The 23,229-nt window shown below is 33.1% G+C and overlaps 1 protein-coding gene across 5 annotated transcripts in view; it reads left to right on the top strand.

Moving 5' to 3' along the window:
- CD36 (CD36 molecule (CD36 blood group)) overlaps window positions 1–23,229 on the top strand; it is a 265,165-nt gene that overhangs the window by 191,177 nt on the left and 50,759 nt on the right. For 3 of the 5 annotated variants that reach the window (XM_039849421.1, XM_039849425.1, XM_039849420.1), the window contains exon 1: window positions 20,327–20,600. The exons of the other annotated variants lie outside the window; for them this stretch is intronic. The gene's annotated coding sequence lies outside the window, so the exon portion shown is untranslated. Of the gene's footprint in view, window positions 1–20,326; window positions 20,601–23,229 lie in introns of those variants that run through there. 5 annotated transcript variants of the gene reach the window in all.

Genomic DNA, 23,229 nt, shown 5'->3' with positions numbered 1-23,229 from the left:
CTTTGCAGTGAATTGTTCTGACAGTTTAAGAAAGCAAACATCTGAGGATCATAAAACAATTTTCACCTGGGAAAAAAGTAAGCTCTTAAACTCACACGAATCATTGTTAGGCCAAAAAAAAAAAAAAGAAGTTTAAAGTGCTAATAAATCAGTGACAAAGAGCATACAAGACTAAAGAGTGGATCAGTTAAATGGAAGAACATGTTTTTCTTAGAGCAAAGAAATACGCGATGAAATATTGCTCTTGATGGACTATAGTGACTATGGCTAATTTTTCTTTAGCCATAAATTGCTGATTCAGATTAGTAATTAAGAAATTTAATATTCTTAGTATTTATAAACCAAGTTTCATTGTTAAATTCTTTGAAACAATTCACAAACTTTTTAAATAAAAAAGAAATGCTTTAAAATGAATGAAAAGGGGAAATGTTTTTTAATCTGTTACTTGTTTGTATGTTTTGTTTGCTTTTTGGGTGAAAATTGTAAAATGTGTCACCACTTTACTATAATCTGAAAAGAATGATCTGGAATGAAGAGCAGGGAGGTACTAGAGGAGGAATGACTGTGTTTCCACATCAGGTTACTGGATTCCTAAAAAATGCCTAATCTAAAGTGATTTGCTCAACTCATAGACAATGAATTGTTCATCAGTAAAAGTAAATAGTCTAAAACTAGCAAAAGTACATAGAGAATATAAAAAAGAATATAGTTTAATAAATAATTAGTTTGACTGTTTTGTGTGTTGTATGTCAAAGTACAGAAATTTGCTAAGCCACTGGAAGCTTTTTTCTTTTACAAAAGGTAATTACAATGCCATTGCTTCGACAATGAGCTTTCTAGTTATTTCTTTATGGAGAAGGCTAAGGTGAATTCTGCTTTGTGTCTTCTGACAAATTTAGCCTTGTGAAGAATAAACAGCACTTTTAAATAGGTGCTTGGTGGTACAATGTTAGTTTAAGATGTTTTGAAATATACTCAGAGGCCTTTGTCACACAAACCTTATGATCTGAAGGAGGAAATGACAGAAAATTGGCAAGTATTATGGAGGAGACAGAGCAGACAGCTTGGCTGCATTCACCAAGGACTCCAGAGTGTGCTCAAATACAAAAGCGTTGTTTGCCTTTCAGTGCTGTGAAGTTTAAAAGTGGAATAAGAACACATTTTTTTGAGTATTAGTTTCATCTCTTAAGTAATGTTTTTTCTCACTAAATCTTTCAAATATAAATCTTAAATTTCTCTCATTTTAATTTTTAGAAAATCAAAAACGAAATTAATAGCCATGTCATAATTTTAAAAATTAAGAACACAGACTAATAGAAATTAATTTAAGGCTCATTTCATTCTATCCTGGGACTTCATTATTTTGCTCTACTTAAAATGTAATGCCATTGTAAGGTGTCCATGGGTCTCATTCTAGGAAGTTTTAGAACTAAAGTAATAAAAGTTACTTCATTCAGACTGGCGGTCCCATAGCTTTGAATCTAAACAGTATATTTTAAGAGCAGGCATAGATTTTTAGTGGGATCTTTTCAACAAATATACTTAACAATGAACTGTAAAACAGCAAAAACCTGTTTTTTGATTGAATACATGATGGAGTTACTATCTTTTAGAATTCATTATTCATTGACACATTTGGTAAAAAATATTTATGAGCACTTACTATGTGTCAGGCACTGTCCTATTATTAGAAACAATATTATGCTGAACATTTATAAGGATCCAGGAACTTTTTACAGGTGTTCTAAATTTTATTTATATGGAATGAAATCTTTTGACAAAAGTTTTAAAAAATCTGTTAACTTTGTAAATGTTGAAGACATAGGTTGAATTTTGTGAACATTTTCCTCACCACTGCACACAAACAGACCCCTTAATGTATAATTGATCTCCTGATAAATTAGGCCAAGCAAGTGACTGTTGTATTTATGGAAGGAGTAGGAGGAAGATACTAAACATATTTGCTTCCCTTGCCCACTCTTAGCTTCTTGCAATTGCTCTTCCAAATGCATAATTTACTTTTAAAATGTGAAGTAACTAACATACAGTGTGTGGAACCCCTCCAAAATAAAATAACTTGACAGTAGTATGCACGCTAAGCCTTAGGTTTGATAGCTTCCTAAATTTATTTCTTCTTGAACTGTTTTGTCTGATTGGGGAACAAACACTAAATTTTAGCTTGGTTTCTTAAGGGAAACATCTCTGGTTTCTATGGACACCTCTAGTTTCTATGAGCCCCATTCTTTTAAGAGTTGCTTGCTCAAGAGTTACATCTAAGCAGATCCATAGATGAGCAATTACAATGCTGGAGAACTCAAGCTGTGATAAGCACCATATGCAGTGATAAAGACACTGTTTAGAGACCTTTGCTTTTACTTAAAGTTGGCACTTTCCACTGGGCTGATAACTCCATGAAGGCAAGAGTCATTTGCATCTTAGTATCAGCAATGCTCAGTGCCTAACACATAGTAAGCACTTAATAGGCAGATTTTATTCATTTATCCAAAATATTACATCTAAATCTTTTCTAACCAAAAATGTTCACCTTCCATTAAGAACTATGACTAAAATTTTAAGAAGTTTTGATCATTTAAATAATTTAAAAATCTATTTCTTCCATCTTCTATGCTTAGCACTCTTTTTAAATAACCAAATTGACATAGCTCCACCATAAAAGAGTTGAACTTTGAAAAACACAGAGGTTAGGGGTACCCAGCTCCTGTGCAGTTGAAATTCACATGTAATTTTTGACTCCCCCAAAATTGAAGTTGTCCCTCAGTATTGGAGGCGGCTTGGTTCCCAGGATCCTAAGGAATACCCAAATCCACAGATGCTCAAGACCCCTATATAAATTGGTATAAATCAATGCATTTAGTCAGTCCTTTGGATTCCCAACTGCAGATTGAAAATGGTACATGTATTTATTGAAAAAAATTCACATATAAGTGGACCTACACAGTTCAAACATGTGTTGTTCAAGGGTCAACTCTACATAGATCTGTGAAGTTTTTTGCATGAGAAATCCTCAGGTCAGTAGCTTTATGGAATGTCATCACCCCCTACACCATCCCTGCCCTTTTCAGCATGTCTTTTTTTTTTTGGATAATATAAGGCAGATCATCTAGTAAATTAATTATGAAATTTAATAGTGAAATATTCTATAATTCAATTTACACTATGTATGTAAACTCACAGACACTGATAATTTCTCAGCCCATGAAGCTCAACCATTTTACCTAATTCCACTGAAGTCTTAATCCTTTTCCCCAATTTGCACACAAAGCTTAGATATGCTTGCTTCTGTGTACAGTCTCTTAGATATCTTCACTGAGTGTACCAAGTTTGGGGTAAAGCTAGAGAAAAACTCTTAGCTCAGTCAGTTCCTCTCTGGGTCCAGTGGTCATCTTTGAAATATACTAACCTTAACTCCAGGTGTGGGTTGTGATTCCTCCACTTCTCACTTCACGGGAAATCATAGCATGTAAAGTAGTCATCTTTTGCTAGCCTAGTCACACATGTCCCCCAGGTCTTCTCTTGTGGGGCAGAGGTAGTGGCTGGTCAGTGATAGAGGTGCAATTATTATCTATTTTCTGCTTCCACTCCTTGGTCAGAGGTCATTCTCAAGCTCATTAAGAGACTCTTGAAAGTCTCTTCACCTTCAGTTTTCCAAGCCTCTCTGTATTGCAACCTTATACTGTAGGCCTATTATAATAGTTTGATAAAATTATACATTTTAGCAGATGAAGTCAGGAAAAACAAGATTAGGCAAGGAAAAAAAGTAAATTTTGTACTGAGAAACTGAAAGAGAGCTTACTATAATTATTCACACTATCTTCTCTACTCTATTAATATTCCTCTTGAGTGTTAAGATGCCATTTTGTTTTCTTTCTAAACTCTCCCATGAAGAACTTCTGTACATAGTAACAGCAAAAGCATTTCTTAAGCTGAAATTCTGTTGATAAATAAAAGGAATTGAAACAATCTGAAAGGTCTTTTGTGAAAAAGAAAACTACTTAATAATTATTTACCATGGCAAAGCAACAACTATGAAGCTTGGCCCGGAGGTTTAAGGCTGAAGTCTACTTTCAGCTATTCTCCAATGTTTACATTTGTTCACAGCAAAAGCTGTAAACATTAGAAATAGGAATAATTTCTTAAAATATTCTTAAACCAAGATCCATTAATTTTTACAAGTGAGGGTTCTTAGACCCATAGAAGTTAAGTGAGCTTTTATCCCCTTACTTAGCTATTAGATTGTTATTCCCATTTCTCTTTCTGAAGTTTTTCTAGGCTTCCCTCCCTATCAAGATTCCACCTAAGGGATCTTATCCATTTTTATGACTTCATCTATAATCTATATGAACAGATCCAAATCTATATCTCATGGCTAATCTCTTTTCACAGCTTGAGACTCATATATCTATGTGCCTGATGGTCAAGTTCTAGATGTGGATGCTCTACATCTTGAGTTGAAACTATCTAAACTCTTTTAACACATAACCTTATCATTGTGTTCTGATTCATGATGTGCCTTTTATGTTCAAAATTAAATTTAAAACAACCCTAAGATAGGTGTGTCTCTTAGTATGCTTGAATCTAGTGTTCAGTAGAATGTATGCACATACATGTACTCTGTAAAAACTTTTTAAATAAATGGATGGGTTAAATGATTATGATAGCTTTCATCTACTGGGTGCCTGCATGGTACACTGATAATAATTATGCAAAGTGCCTAGAATTTAATAAGAGGCATTGTAAATTATTGGTTGAGGCATACTTTCTGTAGCCAGACTAAATAGGTCTGAAACTTGGATCTGACACTTCCCAGATCTGTGACCTTGAGCAAATAAGTTAACCTTTCTGTGTCTCTGCTTCCTTATCTATAAAACAGGGATAATAAAATTACTTCATAGAGTAGTTGTTCAAAATAAGCAAGTCACTATATGTAAAATACTTAAGTCCCTTCCACACGATAAGTGCTATAGAAAGATTAAGTAGTATTATTTAATTTTCACAATAATTTTTAAATGAGTAGTGTTATTCTATTTATTTGTTTGTTTGTTTGTTTATTTATTTGTTTATTTATTTTTTAAGAATGAGTGAACAGACTCGGAGAGATTAAGCAGGCCCAGGATCTTGAAGCTAGTTAGTGAAAATGCCAGCTAGAACTAACCCTATCCCACCCTCAAATCTAGCCCTATTGTTTTTCTCTCCATTTTTTTTTTTTTTTTTTTTTTAAATCTTGGTACTCCAACCTGAAACACAGAACTTAGTTTTGATTTTTTTTTCCTTCTACCTAGCTAATTACTTACCAGGGCTTAGCTATTCATGCTACCTTCTAAAAATCTCCTCATCTCTACTATATAGTTCTAAAATCTTTCTCAATTTCTTTTACCCCAGCCATTGCCTTAATTCAGCCCATATAATTTCCTGCTTAGATTATTTCAAAAAACTTTCTCTGGCCTTTCCTCCAATCTATTCTCCATGTTTTGCCAGAACATCTTCCTAAACCTGAATTTTATCATGCACTTAAAATCCTTAAAATCCTTGAGTAGCTCTATATTGCTTTCAAGATGAATTCTTATAAAGAATTCCCCAGTATTCAGGCACAAACCTCAGTCTGGTATATTGTGCATTATATTAGGGCTTCATTATGACACTTGTGACCACCTCTCCAGTGTCCTGTCTTATCTTTTCAAAACCCATACATTATACCAAAGCCTTACCAAAATATCTATATTTCTCCAGGTATATGTTTTCTTATGCATCTATGTTTTGGAAGAATGCTTTCACTCCTTTTACTCAGACTTGTATTCTATAACTCTCAAGCTATCACTTCCTCCACCAGCTGTCCTTTAATAGCCTTCCCTAACTCAACATTTACTCTCCTCACCTGGATGTAGGTATCACAATGTATTATAACTTTTTTTTTTTCTTATTACTCTAGCTTCCTGGACATGCTGTGAGCTACTTGAAGGGAAGTACTGGGGTTTTTGTTTTGTCGATTCTCTTATTTTATCTCAATTAAAATTCCAGACTAAGAATGCTTAAGGAATTTGTTTTACTCTTGCAAGAGTTACAGACTAATTAAACATTTGCCAGTATTACTGAATGAATAAAAACATAAATGAAAAACAAAGTTAATAATTTAAACTATAGCTTTAAAAGTAATCTGAAAAGTTCAAAAATGAGAGTTTGATTAGGGAAATGATCCAGTATTAGAACCAGTAAAAATAATGGCAAAAGACTGGAGCAAAAATTTGCATATTTTCTGGGTTATGATCTGGGAGGGATGAGAGCCACATGAGAACTTGGATCGTGTTGCAGGCATGACCACTCAGGGATTGCTTGCTATGTAGGCAAAGGGTTGAGGGCAAGATAAGATTAGGGAAGGACATACACTAGGATGGATGAACCAAGCTCATTGTTGAATCTAGTTTTAAATCTTTCTTTCTTTTGGAAAACAAGGACTGGCAAGTGAGTTCTTGAAACTGGGAGGTGAGAAACATCTCAAAGCACTCAGTTCAGTTTTAACAGCTATTTAAATCATTAGATTTAGCACACTAGTTCTCAAAAAATTTGTGTGCATGAGAACAACCAAAAATGCTTAACTCAGTTTCATGATGCCTGGTTTTAAGAAATATATTATCATTTTGTTTCTATAATTCCCATTTCCTCCTCCTTCATCATCACCACTCTCGTTTTCCTAATCTACATTCCTACTCCTACCTTGTATTTCTCACCTCACTGATAACAAATATTTTAATCTCTTCTGAATACAAACTTTGTCTTAATCCCTTCTAAGAAGTCATTTCAAATTCTCCTACTATTATCTTGATAGTCCTTTCCTGGGAGAGTCATTAGTTTTCTAATTACGTAATTCTTATGTCCTCTTTTGTTGTTATAAAAATAGTATATAGCTTCAATGGAGTGGTTGAGACTTCTTTCTCTTAGTAAAATTTTGGTGATACAGACTTAAAATTCTCCTGTAGCTTCTTCTGAAACAGGATTATAAAGCTCTTCAGTGTTTGATGGCCCTTCAGCTGTTGATGTGCCCTCCCTCCACCCTGGCTGTATTCCTCATCTTGGCATGCTCTTTTTTCCGTATTTGATACAGCTGCTATGTCCTTAGAATCTTCATCACTATGGCATCTTCTTTGAAGTTCCATTTAGTCTTTTCCAAAATTCTGGGGATTATGCTACCAAATATGTCAGAGCCACCTGATAACACTGTAATGAGAAGCCATCTTTTTTATAGATGCCTTATCATTATCAATGTTCTTCAGCCAAAGACTGCCAGGAACACACTTGTAGTTGAACAAGTTGAGTTATCTACTCATTGTAAAGAGAGAGAGGTATACCACAGGGAACGGAGGGCAACTCAGTAAGGAGGTTTAGAAAGAATCTCTTAAAGAATTTGGACTTTGGTTGGGTGATTTGGGAAGAGGGTTTAGGGAAGCAGGGCTTTACTTTGAACTGGATGTTATTGGGAAGCAAGGTCATTTTACAACCAGGTGTTTTAATAAATTGTATCTAGGAAGAAGGAAGATGAGACAAGCTTAGGCTGCAATTGAAAAGAAGCAATGGTGACTCATATTAGCTAAGAAAAGGGGATGTGTGCTATCTGTGGCTTAGACAATGTTCATAATTGGTCTCCATTCAGACAGGATTTCAGAGCATCTTGTTTTTTCTTGATCCATCATTATCACAAGGCCTTGTCTAAAGTCCACGTTCAGTGAATTTGTTTATGTCCAACAAGAGGTTATCAAGGCCTGACTATGGGTGCCAGGCCAGTGTCCAGAAACAACAAGATCTAGCAGATAGCACCAGGCCAGATCCTGAATGTTAGGGACTGTTTTCTCTTTTTGATGACAAAATTCTTTGTTATTTCAGTAATTAAACCCACAGCCATGAAATCTACTTTCCACTGCTTTGGTAGTACAATTCTAATAGAGTTTCTTTGTAATTTTCTTTCTTAGCTCTGTGATATGCTTGAAATATTAAGTATTTTAATACAAAAATTTAATACAAAATTTTATTTCTCTTATGCTAGAATTTGATAATCAATAAGAACTGCAAGAGGAGATCAATCTGTGTATAATAACTATAAAGTGCACAAATTATTTAGGGAATTAGCTTATTTTGCACCTATGCCACAAAAACTAATTTGTTAAATAAATAAAAAATATTTACAGATATAAAATATATGGAAAATATTTTTAATTTTACTTAGTGAAAGTTACTTGTAAATTAAGGGTTCTTTCTGCTTACTAATAAAGAGTTTAATAATCAGAGATTATCATGAATCTTTTAATTGAGAATTATCATAAATCAATATGTTTCTGGAAATATGCATCTAAGTTGAATTTATATAAATGTAATTAAAAATATATATGCCAAACTTTCTACTTTGATATTCTATATGCCTCCTAAAATAAATGAAATAATCTTTTTCTTTTATATAATAGACTATTATTATCATAAGTTTTACTTAAAGAAAAGAACATCCAGTAAATGATTAAAGTTTACAATTGAATAATATTCAATATTTCAGTATTGTGTGAATTTAAAATGACTAGAGCCATCAAGAAATATTCCATGCTTATAATTTCCTTTGTAACTTGTTATTATAAATCAATAATGGAGTTGTTATAAAGTGGGAGGGGTGAGGAGAGAGGAAATAAGTCTATAAATTAAGTTCAATTTCATAGTCACAAATGAAAAAAAATCTTTCTAGAAAGTAATTTTTAAGACATTTGAAATATTGTTAAATATACCTCTTTCTTTGAGTTGTACATATATGCTTTTTAAACATGAGCTGCATAATAAATTAAAAGTTTCAGGCCAATATGTAAGATTTTCTCCATCTTCGAGTTTCTTTTATTGGCCTTAAAATATCATTAAAGCAACACAAAAGATAGAGTAATTTGTTTTCTACCTCTGCTTTATCAAATTGTTAATAAAGAGAAGCTACTTTGATCGAATTTCGTAGAGTTTTCCCTTTAGTTACTCTTGAAGATATAATCTAAATTTAAAAAGATGCTTTTTTTTTTTTATTTCTTAAAGTTTACCCATTTGTATGATCCTATTTTATTTTTCCTGTTTTCTAATAAAACATGTAGTTCTGTATTATGTGAGCCAGGAACAATAATTTACTGAACGGGAAACTGTAACTGAGAAGTTAAAGTTTTAGTTAAACATTTTAACTTTTAATTGAACAACAAGGCTTAAATTTTTTACATTACAGAGGCCTGTCATGGACCTAGGCAATATGGTTTTATTCAAGTCTTTATAAACAAAAACAGCACTTTGGATCCTTAATTCTGAATGGTTCAATAGTTAGATTATAGTAGGGTCCTGAAGACTGGCTTAATTCTTTGTTTACAATAATATAAGAGAAATAATACCAATAGTATTTGTTACTTGGGAAATTAGTGTTCTTTGAGTCCATTTTTCTCTATTTTATGCAAGATCAAATTTGCATAATGTACCTTTGGATGTGACACGTATATTCTTTAATATTACTGTCTGGAAGTTCGTTACAGATGAATATTTATTGCTGCTTTTTTTGTGATGGCCAAAAGGAGCATTTTGTGTGTCCAGTTTAGTAGCAGATATCTATGTGAAATGGAAATAAAAGAGAATTGGGTGCAATCAGTTTTCTTACCTGAAACATTCCTGCACTCGTATGTCTCTGAAAACTTTTACACATCACATATACTTTTTAAGTAGTTGTTGTATGAGTTATGCCAGAATAAAATGCCAGCTTTCTAATTTTTGCTTACATGGAATCCTTGTTTCTCCAGAGCATATCAGCTATGCAGACAAACAGTGATGACTTTTTTAAATTGAATAACCTCCCCAGATTATTGCTTAGAAGGTCTACTTGCTTGGCACTGACTTTGGGTTTAGAGTCTCTATCTCTCTTTATCCTATACCTCTTTAAACTGTCATAATACATTTATATTTTATACACCCTCTAGCCAAACAAGATAAATTATAAATATGTTCACCAAAAGGTAGGTTCATATAATCATTTTATTTATTGCTTCTTCCTGACAAGGTGCTTCTTTAACTGAGCCCAGTTACTGACTCTAGACTAAGTACCTCTGATCGTCACTGTCTCTTGCTTACTGGTCTGTGGCCATTTGCGGCAGAACTCAGTCCTTGTGCTCCCATCCCTATCCCCTCATCTTTCCTCCAACCCCATGACACTAAACTGCTGCCCTGAATCTGCACTACCTTGGGAGGCAAACCGCAGCCTGGACTATGATTTGGGGGAAATGAAAAATTAGGAGATTAACTACTTCTAATATCACCTGCAGTCTGTGAGTGCCTTTGCTATCTGCTCTGCTATTTGTTAGCTTTATACTAGAGTTGTCATTTCAACTAGAGCCAATAAAAAAGAAGTGCTAAGTCCCCCGGTTCTTTGGCCTCTAGAGTTTTGTCTCTGCTTTTACTGGAACTGTTGCTTCAGTCCTTATCTAGTTTTCTCCTTTTTACTTCTCCTTATTTCATCCCTGCTGTTATGCTCCAGAGTGTCATCAAAAAAGTTTAGCAAGAGTATTTCTCCCACTCATGACAATGACCCTTAGGGCTTGCTTCTCGATTTTACAACCTTCTTTGCCATGACTATCCCATAAACTGCAAATACTTTTTCACTGATCTTAAACTCTGTTTAGAATGAGTTTACCTTCTCTTCATGAGACTGAATATAAATTTTAGTTCAGACCTTATGTCTTTCCAGTATTATTTTATTAGTCTTCTATATAGACTCTCATCACAATTTACTGCTTTTAACATGACTCTTTAAAGGTGAAAACTCTTATCCTGTCACCTCCCTTACTTGTAAATTACTTAATGATTCTATTGTGCTTACAAGATAAAGTTCAAGCTCCTTAGAATATCACGCAAGGTATTTCAAAATCTGGCATTGGATAGATTTGAATTCAAGTGCTACATAAGAGTATTGTGACTTTGAATACATTATGTAACCTTTTAGCATCTCAGTTTCCTCATCTATAAAATGCGTGAAAAATTATCTTTTGGTTAAGATTTTAAAAGCTGTCTATGAAAAAAAAAACATTCTGCCTAAGAAAAATTTTTATAAGAGTTTATTTGAGCCAAACTGACAACAACTGCAAGGAAGCAAACTCTTAGCAGATTGAGAAAATGCTCTGAAGAAAGGCAGTTTTGCAGCTCATTTTATACATTAGACTCAAAGGAGGAGTTGTAAGGGGTTTGAATGAAATCCATTGGTGATAGATTAGGGAGGCAGGTAAAAGCGAAGTGGAAGCGAAATTGAATAAAAAGCAAAATGAATAAAAACAATAAAAAGAATAAAAAGCAAAATGGAGAAACATGTTTCTTTTACAGGTAGATATGGGGTAGTCAACATGTATAGCATATAGAGATGATATGTAGGTAACAAAATAATGTGGTCTCTTGCTCTGGTACCTGCAGTGGGACCTTCAAGGGGTCTGGAAAAGATTACTCTGAGACTTCAAAGGTATGTTATCTTAGGTGCACAGACAATAGACAGTTTTAAAGTTAAAAATTGACCTTTGTCAGGGAAGCTACAGGCCTAAGATGCGACTACCTACCATGATCTGCTTTTAGTTAGGAATTTTTTGTTCAGGCCACACTGTGTGGTTACTTTGGTCTCTGGGATTGTAAGGCTCACCATGGGGGGACTCCTCTGAGCTTATCAAATTTAATATATGGTCTTTTTTTCATCTGCAAAGCCAAACTGTATATGAACAATTTGGAAGTGTGTTTCCTCATCTGGAAAAGAAATTATTTCAAAATCAGGCGACATGAACTTGGTCCTTGTTCTATCTGTGACATTGAGAAAGTAACTTTTAATGTTCTCCCTGCTTAACTATTAGAGGGCTAATCTACAGATAATCTACAAAGAATCTTCCAGTCTAAGTTTCCTTGCTCATCGGATCAAATCTATGACTCTATTTTCTTTCTTTTTTTTATATATATACAATTACATTAAAGTTTCCCACATATATTTTTAAATTATTGACAAAGATAATTGCAACTGGGAAATGTGTTCTAGATTTACAGGGGAGGTGACTGGGAGCTGGTAAGCAGCTGGCTATAATATCTTGGTCAAATTCCCACAAAGAGGTAAATTTTTGTGTGTTGATTTTCTGATGTACAGAATTATATGGCAACTGTGCATAAAGACTTCCTTAAAAATTTTAGACTAAACAGGAATTATGTCATAAAAATGGCAGTTATATAAATTTCTAGCCCCCATCCCCACCTGGAAACATCATTTTGAACAACTGTTCATGCATGAAAATACCTTCTAAGGATTTCAGGTGAGGGATTATAGTGCCTGGGTGAAGCAAGTATTATATTTTTGTAGAGATATTGAGATTATACAGTGGATGGCCTCAGTCTTTTCAGTAAAGGAGAAAATAAAGCTCTGTGTTGACAAGATAGATTTCCAAGGAAATTCTTAAGAAAATGAAGAAGGTTCAGCAGAACCAAGAATAAAGGTAAAATTCACTAGATAAGGATAAAAGGTAAAGAATTGGTAAGCAGTTATTGAGCAGAGCTCAATATAAATATAACCTTGTTTAAAATATACATTTGAATATTAAATGAATGTTTGTTATTTATAAAAGTCAAATAGTGTCTTAAAGAGAGAAAAAAGCAATTATTCTACTTTCTCCTCTCATTACCATGTCTCTTTCCAGGAGAAAATACTTTCACTATTTCTAGATAAGATACAGTGCTATTCCTTGATTTTTAAAAATTGTTTTGTTTCACACATTAGCTTTTCATTTCCTCCTGCGGAAGAAAATTTTGTAGCTTTTATAGTACCACACACAATACCACTTTACCCATTCCACTCTCCATCTGTACACACATACTTTTCCTCTTACAATCGAATCCATATAGTTTGTTTTATTTTTATATTATTGACTGTTTATATTATTATTATAGATTTATTGAACAGCAGAGCCAAGAAGTATACAATGAGTGCTTTCTTTCTGTTGTAATTTATTTTTTCCTGGTGGCGATAATTGCCTCCTTAAGTCCTCTGTCCTCTTGATCCAATACCAAGTGGTTTGTTTCCTAGATCTGTGACATATTTGTTACCCTGAAACTTTCTTTCAACTTCTTCCTGGAAGTTCCCTTTGTCTCAGTTGTCAGATCATCTATTTCCTCAATCCTCTGTCTTCTGATTTCTTGGTTTACTTCCTTGTTTTAGTGAAGTTTATATTCTGGGAGTTCCTTGAGCATCCTAAGAAGGATAAACTAGAAGTATAATTTGGGACCTTGCAAATAATAAAATGTCTTTATCTTCATTCTTAAAAACTTTGTTTGTATATAGAATAACAGTTGGAAATCATTTTCTCTCAGATTTTTTAAGAGATTGATCATTTGACTTCTAAATTCCCAGTGCTGCTATCAAAGTATGCTGTTTTTCTAATTTGTGTGTGACATTACTCCTAAGCACACCAGAATCTTGTAAGATCTTCTGTTTATTCTCGATACTCTAAGACATTTGAAGACAGGCAGGTAGGCCACGTCCTCTGGCCCTTTTAATCCATTGTGCTATAACTGGGTGGCAGCTTGCACTCAGACTTATATTTTTCAATTCTGGAGAATATTCACTTATCCTAGTCTTATTTTCCCATTGTGTTTCTGGTTTTATTTGCTCTGGAAATCTCATCATATGGATGTCAGATCTATTCTACTAATCTGGTGTTGCTCTAATGGCTCCTCTGTACTCCGGTGCTACTACTCTGATATTCCAACTGCTCTGCTAACTGTTATTTCTACTATTATTGTTTAAATATTATTGTTTAAATGATTTCATAGTTTTCTGTTGCAATATCTTCTCTTAGCTGTTCAAAGACATTAATCACAAAAATATTTAGCGCTATTCCCTTTTCTTATATTCATCCTTATTGTTTGCTTATTTGTCTTTAAATTTTGTCTTCCATGTCAGGGGTGTTCCTCAAAGGTCCAATGATTGTCCATTTATATTTAAAATCATGGCCAAATAAATACCATCTCATTCTAGAGCTGCATTGTCCAATACAGTAGCCATTGGCCACAGGTGGCTATTGAAAACTTGAAATGGGGTTAGTCCAAATTGAAATGTGCTATAAGAGTAAAATAAAAAGTAGACTCCTAAGACTTTGTACTGAAAAAATATAATATCTCACTAATAATTTTATATTGGTTAAAATTATAGTATTTATGGTATTGGACTAAAGAATGTATAATATCAAATTTAATATCACTATATTTTTAATGTGGCTACTGGACATTTTAAAAGTATATATAACATGAAGCTCATGTTACACTTCTATTAGACAGTACTGCTCTAGACTAATCAGATAAGGTCCTGAAAAATTTCATTGCCTCCCCACCAACCCACCTCCACATAAAAGTAGTAGGAACAGGTCTTTTCTCTTGCTCCAGTCAGTTCTCCCAGAAGGAATCTGGTAATCTCTTCCTTGCTAGAATTCTGAAAGTGGCAATGGAAAAGGAATCTGTATGTGCATTTTCAGGTAAACTTATTTCAGCATATATCTACCTCATGCCCCAGGCTGTGCCTACTTGTGCCAAAAGTTCTTTGGCTCAGTGTTTCCAAAAAGGAAACCTTCCTCCTTTTGACAGGTGAGAAAGGTGAGTGGGCAGGCTGTGCAGAGTATATGGGGAAAAGAGGTAAGGTTTAGGACTTCTAAAGATATTTAACCAAATTAGACCCTGATTTCCATGGCACCCCAAGCTACTAGTTCATGGTCCTATCTGAGATTGTATAGCAGATTATTTTTGCTTTTTATTGTCTTTTTGCTCTAGACTTAGATTTTTAGAATCTGACACTTTAGGGTTGCTGAGCAATTATCATAAGTGCATGTGATTTCTAAGTATTGACATGTTTCATATCCTCTTTTATTTAAATCTTTGGCCTAAACAAGTATGCTCATGGTCTTATAAATTCTACTACTTTTTTCAATGAGATTTCAGGTGTATGTAAAAATCTATTCAGTCTGCCACATTTAAACAGAGGTCTTGAACATGATTTTAAACCTTAAAATTATCTTGTCATTCTCTTTAATGTTTTTGGCCAGATTATATTCAGGCATTTAGGTCTCCTATAACCTGTTCTACTTCCCTCCACCTGTAGATATGACCCTTTATGTCAAAACACGTTTAGGTTGTTCACATGCTTCTTTTCAACTGTACCAATTATAAATGCTTTATGCAATTACCAAATTTTATTTGCCAAGAATTCCACTTCCTTCTATTTATATTATCCCCTTGTCAGGATAAACAATTCTGTTTCCTCAAGTGATGGAAACTTGCACTTGATTCTTCTTTTGAACATTGATTTTATTTTGAAGCTTTAACATGTGACATTTTCTTTCTTTAAAGAAATATACCCTTCTAGATGTTAGGAGATCCTGTTGCATCTCTATGGTCTTTATTTTGAGTGGACTACATATACATACACAGACATATGTAATTTGAGCAAATAATTGTGTTGTCAAGATGATATGACAGCCCAGTGTTTTAAAATGGCTGCTTCAGAGCAAGCTAGCATTTTGGAAGCTGATAATTATTATATGTATACTTGTTATTTGACAAGTACACATATGTTCTTCCATATATTGAGCTACTTTTATTGCAGTATTCAGTTACTTGCAGACAAAAGCATTCCAATTGGTTCTTCCACAGTTCAGCACTCTTTGACCTCGAGCAAATTATTTAACCTCTCACTCTTTTTGCTTCTCAGTATTCTGCTAGTTTTGCCATTTAAAATATTGGGAAAATAATAATACTTATCTCAAATGGTTATTATGAAGATTAATTTAAATAATTCACATAAAGTTCTTAGAATGATGTCTGACTTGTGGTAAGCATCCTCACATTAGCCATTAGTATAACATGACACAAGTTGGGGGTTTCAAAAATTGTGATTCTGATAAGATTATCATTTCATAAATTAAATACAAAATGATATTACAAGGAATAAAAATGGTGACATGACTTTTAAAAGTCAATCAACACACAAAAAGACTATGTCCACTGCTCTCCTATCAGATTCCAGAAATAATCACAATGAATTTTAAAAGCATTTACCAGAAATAGCTTTGTTTGTACTTAGCCTGAGGAAGGAAGGGTCACTAGATACCATGTAGGTGGTATTTACAATTAGATTTAAATAATTATTTGCTCAGTTGTCTCATTCTAGGAGGTTGTCCACATATCTGAACATTCATTTGCAGGTTTAAATGTTGGAGCTCAGTGAAGTTCAGGGGAAGAGGAATCCAGTCCCTGCCCCTAGGAACTTTGAGCATTACCTATTTGACAGAGGAGAACGTGACTCTGATCCTTATTACCTAATCCAGTTGAGCAATAGAGAAGGGAGAGAGACTCCAGAATAAACTGCCTGACAGAGGCCAGAGCCAGGGTTATACACGGAGTCTGCTGTCCTCACGTTGTTTCTGCATCTGGTAAGGTTAGTAGAGCTTGGAAATAAATATGACCAGAAACTAATATGCTTGGGTGGCACCTATAGAGTAGATTTTAAAACAAGCGATCTGGGATTAGCATAAGACTTTTAAAGTGAGAGGAAAATCAGTATTTCTAAAAAGCTAACTTCCATGACATAGTGCTACAATATAAGCTATCTATATTTTAAAAATGTTTTATAGTGAAAATAGAAGAACTAAGGAATTTTTATTTAAAAGTAGTTTTCCTCTGGACTTTCTGATGGAAATAAATCTGCCCGCCTCCCCCTGCTCTCCTGCATGTAATTTCTTTGAATAAGAATGCATTACTTAAGTTTCCATCTCATTGTGAATTAGTATTTATACAACCTCAGGTTTAGATTTCACGTTTCTTTGGGCCTGAGTACGAATGTTTGCTTTCTTTAAACCTTAACATTCTCAGTAAGATGATATACTTTATCCATAGTAAGAAACATACAAATATACTGAGATCTTTCTAAAATTTATATTATTCAATACAGCAAAGAAATCTGTAACTGTTATAAACATTTACCTTTTGATATATTTATTCTAACTAGTTTTAGATTTAAAAATCATTAAAGTGCTTACAAAGTTATATATACATATTTACTTTTAGTCCTCATTATTTTCAAATTAAATTGGTATGTTTTTATAATAGTCAACATATTTTCCCTCATTTTCTAAATTTAAATAAACTTTTATCTATAAAAATACCAAATAACAAAACAAAGATACTTGTAAAACATATTCAGTATGTTTTTCTTATTATTTTTTAATCGTTAAGTAAAATTGTTGTGCTTTAAAGCAGAATTTTTAGTTCTTATGTGTGCTTCTTTTTATAAGCGAAGTTATAACTTTTGGCAGTTTAATATGAATTGCTATTCAAAGGTGAAACTACATTTTTTTTTTCAAATAATTTATAATGAATATTTTCTGATCTTATTTATTTTGACATTGCTCCAACAACTTTTTATGTGTTCTTCCTTGAAATCACTGGTCTCTGGTAGAAATTGCTATATCTTTCTAAGGTTGGAGAAATATCCTCTGCCTTTATTCCTTCTCTGTATTGGCCAATACATGGTAATTGATCTCAGATTTATGCATGAAGAAGGAGCTGAAATATCAGTTCATTTCTCTGTGAAGTTTGTCATCTCTCCTAAAACATCCTCCCTCTGTAGGTCCTTCACTGCACCATAAATCTTCCATTATACCACCTATTGTACTATTTTATAATAACTTTTCTTTATGTCTCTCTAACCATCACTCCATGAAGCTAGTTTTTTATTTATTTTATTTTCATAATCTCTGGATCCAGAAGTATTTGGTACCAAAGAAGAATAGTTTATTAAATAATTGTGTGAATAAATTTGTTTTAACTGTAATCTGTATATAAAAGTAATGAAAACGATTCTGAAACATCAAACTAGCATAGCAAAATGCATCTGCTGAGAGATTTATATTGACAAAAGTTTAAGGATTTAGACATAAACAATCAAATGCTTATAATTAACCGTATATCCCCATATCTTCCTATTAATCTTTGATATTACCTGTCACCTTGATGCGTAAACTCAAGGTCACTTGTTACATACTATCTCTGGAAATCTTATAATTTATCTAATTTTCCTAATTTTCCCTGTGTCAGTTATGTCCTCTGTACTAAGGTGGTTAACAATAACTAATTCTAGAATTTTTCCTCACTTAAATAAATGACACATGGAAGATTTTAGCATGACACTTGACCCATAGCATTATGTTAACAAGTATTTGTTCTCATCCTTATCCTTTCCTAGAATTTTTCAAGTCCCACATGAGAGGGAAGCACTAGGATATATTAACACAATAGAAATATTTTACTTTTTAATGTAATAATTTAATTTAATTTTTAAAAATGTAATATTTAAAATAAGATAAAATTTGAAAAGTCTGAGCACTGGAACCAGAATAATTTTTAAAAATTAACTTTAATAACAAGGTACAGTGTATGGGAATCAAAAATAGATATAAATTATTCCAACTAGGAAATTAATATTAAATTGACTAGCATTGCTGAAGAAGAACAAAGAAGTTTAATGATATACATTAAAAACGTGAAGCAATACTTTAGTTCCCAGAACCTTGGAAAAGAAATGTGAAAAGAAGTAAAAGTTAGAAAAAATAGAAACATAAGGAGAAAAAGAAAGTAATATTCTAGTTGAGGTTTGTTTCTGTTTTTTAATAACCATTAGGGCAACATAGAACAAGATCATAGAACAACATACAACAACATAGAACAAATGATCAGAACTTGCTGATTCCTAAGATTCCTTCAATTTCTGCAATATAAAGGTCATGAACAAAAGAGAAACAATGTATCATGCATAGAAATGGGTGAAAGGTCTTTGCACTAAGAGTCATGGCTATTTATATCTGAATGAATGTGGATTTCCTATGAGCCTAAGAAACTTTGTAGTTTTCTACCTGGGATCTTTATAAGAGCATTGTCCTATGTGTGTGAGCTACCTCTCTAGTATGTGAGCTCCTTGAAAGTAGGTGTTACTAAACTACCCATGCCAATTTTGGCACACACTGTTATTGGGTTATCTTAGTAAATATTGGTAGCCTTTAATAAATAACAGCAGGAAAGTTAGAGATCTCCTCCCCAAAACAGACACAGCAGAAGCCCTCTCTGATTGGCTTCTAAGTAGTAAACAGGAACCCAACCTGTTCCATGTGCTCCACGAAGTCCCCCTCCCTATTCTTTTGTCCCAGTAGTTCTTGCATGGAAGCTTCATCAGAGGCATACACTTAACATGCTGTAACTATGGAATTCAGCTAACGATCCAGTCATAGTGAAGCAACCAGGAATGCCCCAAAATCAAGAGCTATACAATGGGCTATTTCTGAACTGAGCCTTGGACAACGGGGCTTGGTGGGTATGGAGTTAGCCAGTAATATTTTTAACCAATTTATAAATCTCAAAATCATTAATTTCACCAGCAAAAATCTCATTATTTTATTATGTAGATTTCTAGATTTTAGGAGATAAAGAGAACTGAATTATAGATTTTGATTACATTCTAAGTAAACAGTTCTTGAGTGAATGTTCACCACTAGGGTAGCTGCCCACTCTGAGAAGGTAGATTAAAAGTACTCAGTACTCACACATTATATTTATATTTAATATTTGAAATACATTACAGAAAACCTCACAGTAGGATCATGCTTTCTTCATTTTTGCGGTAGAGTTCTGGACACACAGTGGCCACAGAATAAATCATCCAGTATGTGTGTGTATGAAGAGGCATGCCATTAACATTAACCCCAAAGAAGTATCGTTAAATGATACTTCTTTTAAATGATATTGGAAAGATTATATATTTTTTGTCTAATTTAGCATGTACTATAATGGCTTAATTTGTTTTTAGTGTCTTTATTTTTGTTTTAATGTTTTTTCTTATGTGTTGCATATATAATAGTCTAGCCACAAATATTGCTTTTTTAATTCTCTGATATAGCTAAAGAATGTCAGAACTATTGTAAATCTGAACTCGTTCATTTTGCATGGCTCTGCCCCATGTTGCTCTCATTTCCAGTTTCCCACAATGAGAATTTTTATCCATGCTTTGTTCCTTATTTTAAAGACCATTGTGCATGTTGTTATGTGGTTCCTACGAGGACTGTAAAGTCCTATAACTAAGACGCAGGATAAAAAAGTCAAGGGAATTGCTATGAGAAAATAGGTAGGGATATCCCTGGAGAGGGGAGCTGCTTCTGTGTTCTTTTAAACATCACAGAGTAATTGTTTTTTTTTTTTTTTTTTTTTTTAAACAAGAACCAGAGTGAAGAGCAGCTCATTTTCAAGCTGGAGAGCTTGGAAAACACTGGCTGCAGGATTTACTTTGAGAATCCCACTGCCTCTTTGGAGTGCCAGTCAAAATTCCACAGCCATTCTTGGCTACTTGGAGGTGGGGCTGACTGATACACAGCAGTGATTTGACCCAGCACTTGGGGCAAACAGAACCAGAGTCATCAGTGTTAAACCTGTTGTCTTCCAAACAGCATTAACATTGGTGGCCTTGTATTTTTTCATCGGACTTCTGACTGGTAATTACACCTGTGTAATCATTGTAACATTTTCTTGCCTAACAATGTAGGACTCAAGACTAGTGCCTGCAGCCCTAAAATCTTTTATTTTGATCTGATTTTTGCTTTGTTCTTGTCCAGTTTAATCTATATTTGCATTTTTCTCTTTTCTCAGGGAGTATACGAGATATTATAGACATTCAGACACCCTGTCACAAGCTTTTGGATAAGAAGCTGTATCTAAAAGAAAATGGAGTTGGTCAGATGTAGTAACTTTACTATGATCTTTTCAGTAATAACTACAATAGTTAAATGATAAGACATTCAAAAATATTAGAAATTATCCAAACCCTCCAACATGCATACCCTTATATACATGTAACAATAGAGGTATATCTTAATAGAACAATATATTAAAAGGGCAAATTGATGCATAGCTATTTTTTTATTCTTAAGAACGCATATACCCAGAAAAACTGTTAACTTGTAGATGGTCATTTTTTACCTGAAGATGTGATTATAATAAATATCATTATGTAACTTTGGGATTCTCTTATATTAAGATTATAATGCAGAATTGTTCTCTTTTCAATCTTGGAGAAAGAAGAATCCTACCCTCCCCCACTTTTTATAGTCAACAGTAACCAGTAGAGGTCACAGGCAGTTTCTACTGCTGGTGTTCCTGAAATGGCTCTAGTCAACAGGTGGCTACTGTGACCTGCTTAAGAGGTGACTTAGCAACTTTATTTTACCACCAGATTAGAGAACTCCATCATCATATTGTATAGCTGACTTGGGTTCCTGAATCTTTAATGCAACAGCTAACGGGCTATAGGAAGTAACGTTAAAAATTACTTATTAAGCGAAAGCCAGTTTTCAATTTGCAAATTATTCCTATGATGTTTACCTTGGTAAGAACTAGCTATATAGAATGATAATGGGAACATAGAAGACCAGGTACTAGAAATAGGTAAAATATTACTGATTCCAGACAATCATTTTACTGGTCACATAGGGCTGTTTCTAGTAATTACATTTTATTTTGACCTGTGTGGTAATACAATATTCTGTAGGAACAAACAATATTTTTATGCCTTAACTTTATTTCACTGTGATTATCTTAAATAGTTGGAAACTGAGCCTTGTGAATTAAAAGAGAGAGAATGGTTTGCCTCGGTGGATATTGTGTGAAGGTGGGGGACTGAAGAAAGTGTTTAACATAGACAAGGAGAGAAAATGTTAATGCAATGTTATTCGAGAAATAATTCATAACCTTACTTATACTTCAAACCTATGTAATTTTATTTGAAATTTGGGTGGTTACTATAGTTATTTATGCCTTCTAAATGAGCTATAATTAAATATTTCAATATAAGATCACAAACAATTACTGATTTACAATTATGGTACCTAAATGTAAATAATTAGAAACAAATGAAATGACATGCTACACAGTCATGTTACTAAGATATATTTTTATATTAAAAGGCAAGGACTTTATGAATGCCAGCATTATGTAAATGACTTTATCTTTAGAGAGTTGGATTATGTACTGCATTTTGTTTATTCATTCAACAAATATTTGTCCAAAACATAGTAGGTACTGACCATTTTCTGTACCTAATTTTATCCACTTAGCACTTTGAGTAATCAATTACTTTCCCAGTATGAATATTGTTATTTAATAAATTAAACAGATATCAAAACAGGGGACATTTTGTGGGGGATCACTGCTCCAGGGGGTAATCAGGAAATCCTCCATTGAGTTTAGTAGCACAGGTTTTCATATTTCTCCCTTAAGGGTGATGAAAGATCAGTGGACTCCTAAGTATCTGAAGTCTGTGCAATCAAGTTGCTTAGAAACTCAGTGACTGAGGGCTTGCTATGGCAACTCAATTTATCAGTGAATACAAAACTCACTTACCTGGCATTGTGCCAAATTTTCATATTCTGCTAGTAAGAATATTCAGGGTGGCCTTTCTATCATATTAGTATTTTTATTATTTACACAAACTGATATTATAATTTACCAAATTTTGAAAATAGTAATTTGTAGTTTATAATAGATAGAAAGTATGTGAAAATTAAGCTTTAATTCACAATGTAATTTTAGTTACTTCAAATTTATTATGTCTGTTAGTTACTATCCCATTGTCTAAGCTTACTTATATATATGTATATATGATTTGTATTAAATTAAAAGCATGAGAAAGTAAGACTAGTGTTATATATAATCTATGTGTTTATAAAAAGGTTCTGTAAATTTGACTTCTATTAATAGTTCTAAACAAATCTATACACTTACCCATGTTTTACATGTAGTACATTTTAATGATATTTTCATTTTACATTAACTCCTTATTCTCATATAAATATAATGAATGTGTTACTATAATCTTTCTCTTTAAAATCATATGCTTTAAGATGTAATATGACACACAAATGTATTAGAAAATTAAATTATTTGAAAAGCTCATTTTTTCAATACTGGAAAAGACATTAGGGGACAAATTTTCATTCTCAGTCTGAGTATTTGCTCCCTGCAGTACATTTTCAATTTGTCCTTTGTAATTTTAGACATATTTTCAGATTTTAATGACACTTTCTATTTTTTTTAATATTCATGCTATAAATTAACTGTAATTTTCTC

The sequence above is a fragment of the Pteropus medius genome, unplaced genomic scaffold (assembly GCF_902729225.1).
Source record: "Pteropus medius unplaced genomic scaffold, Ma_sr-lr_union100, whole genome shotgun sequence".
NCBI classification, from domain to species: Eukaryota; Metazoa; Chordata; class Mammalia; order Chiroptera; family Pteropodidae; genus Pteropus; species Pteropus medius.
Note: the sequence above shows the minus strand (reverse complement) of the source record. Positions and strands in the feature narration are given on the sequence as shown.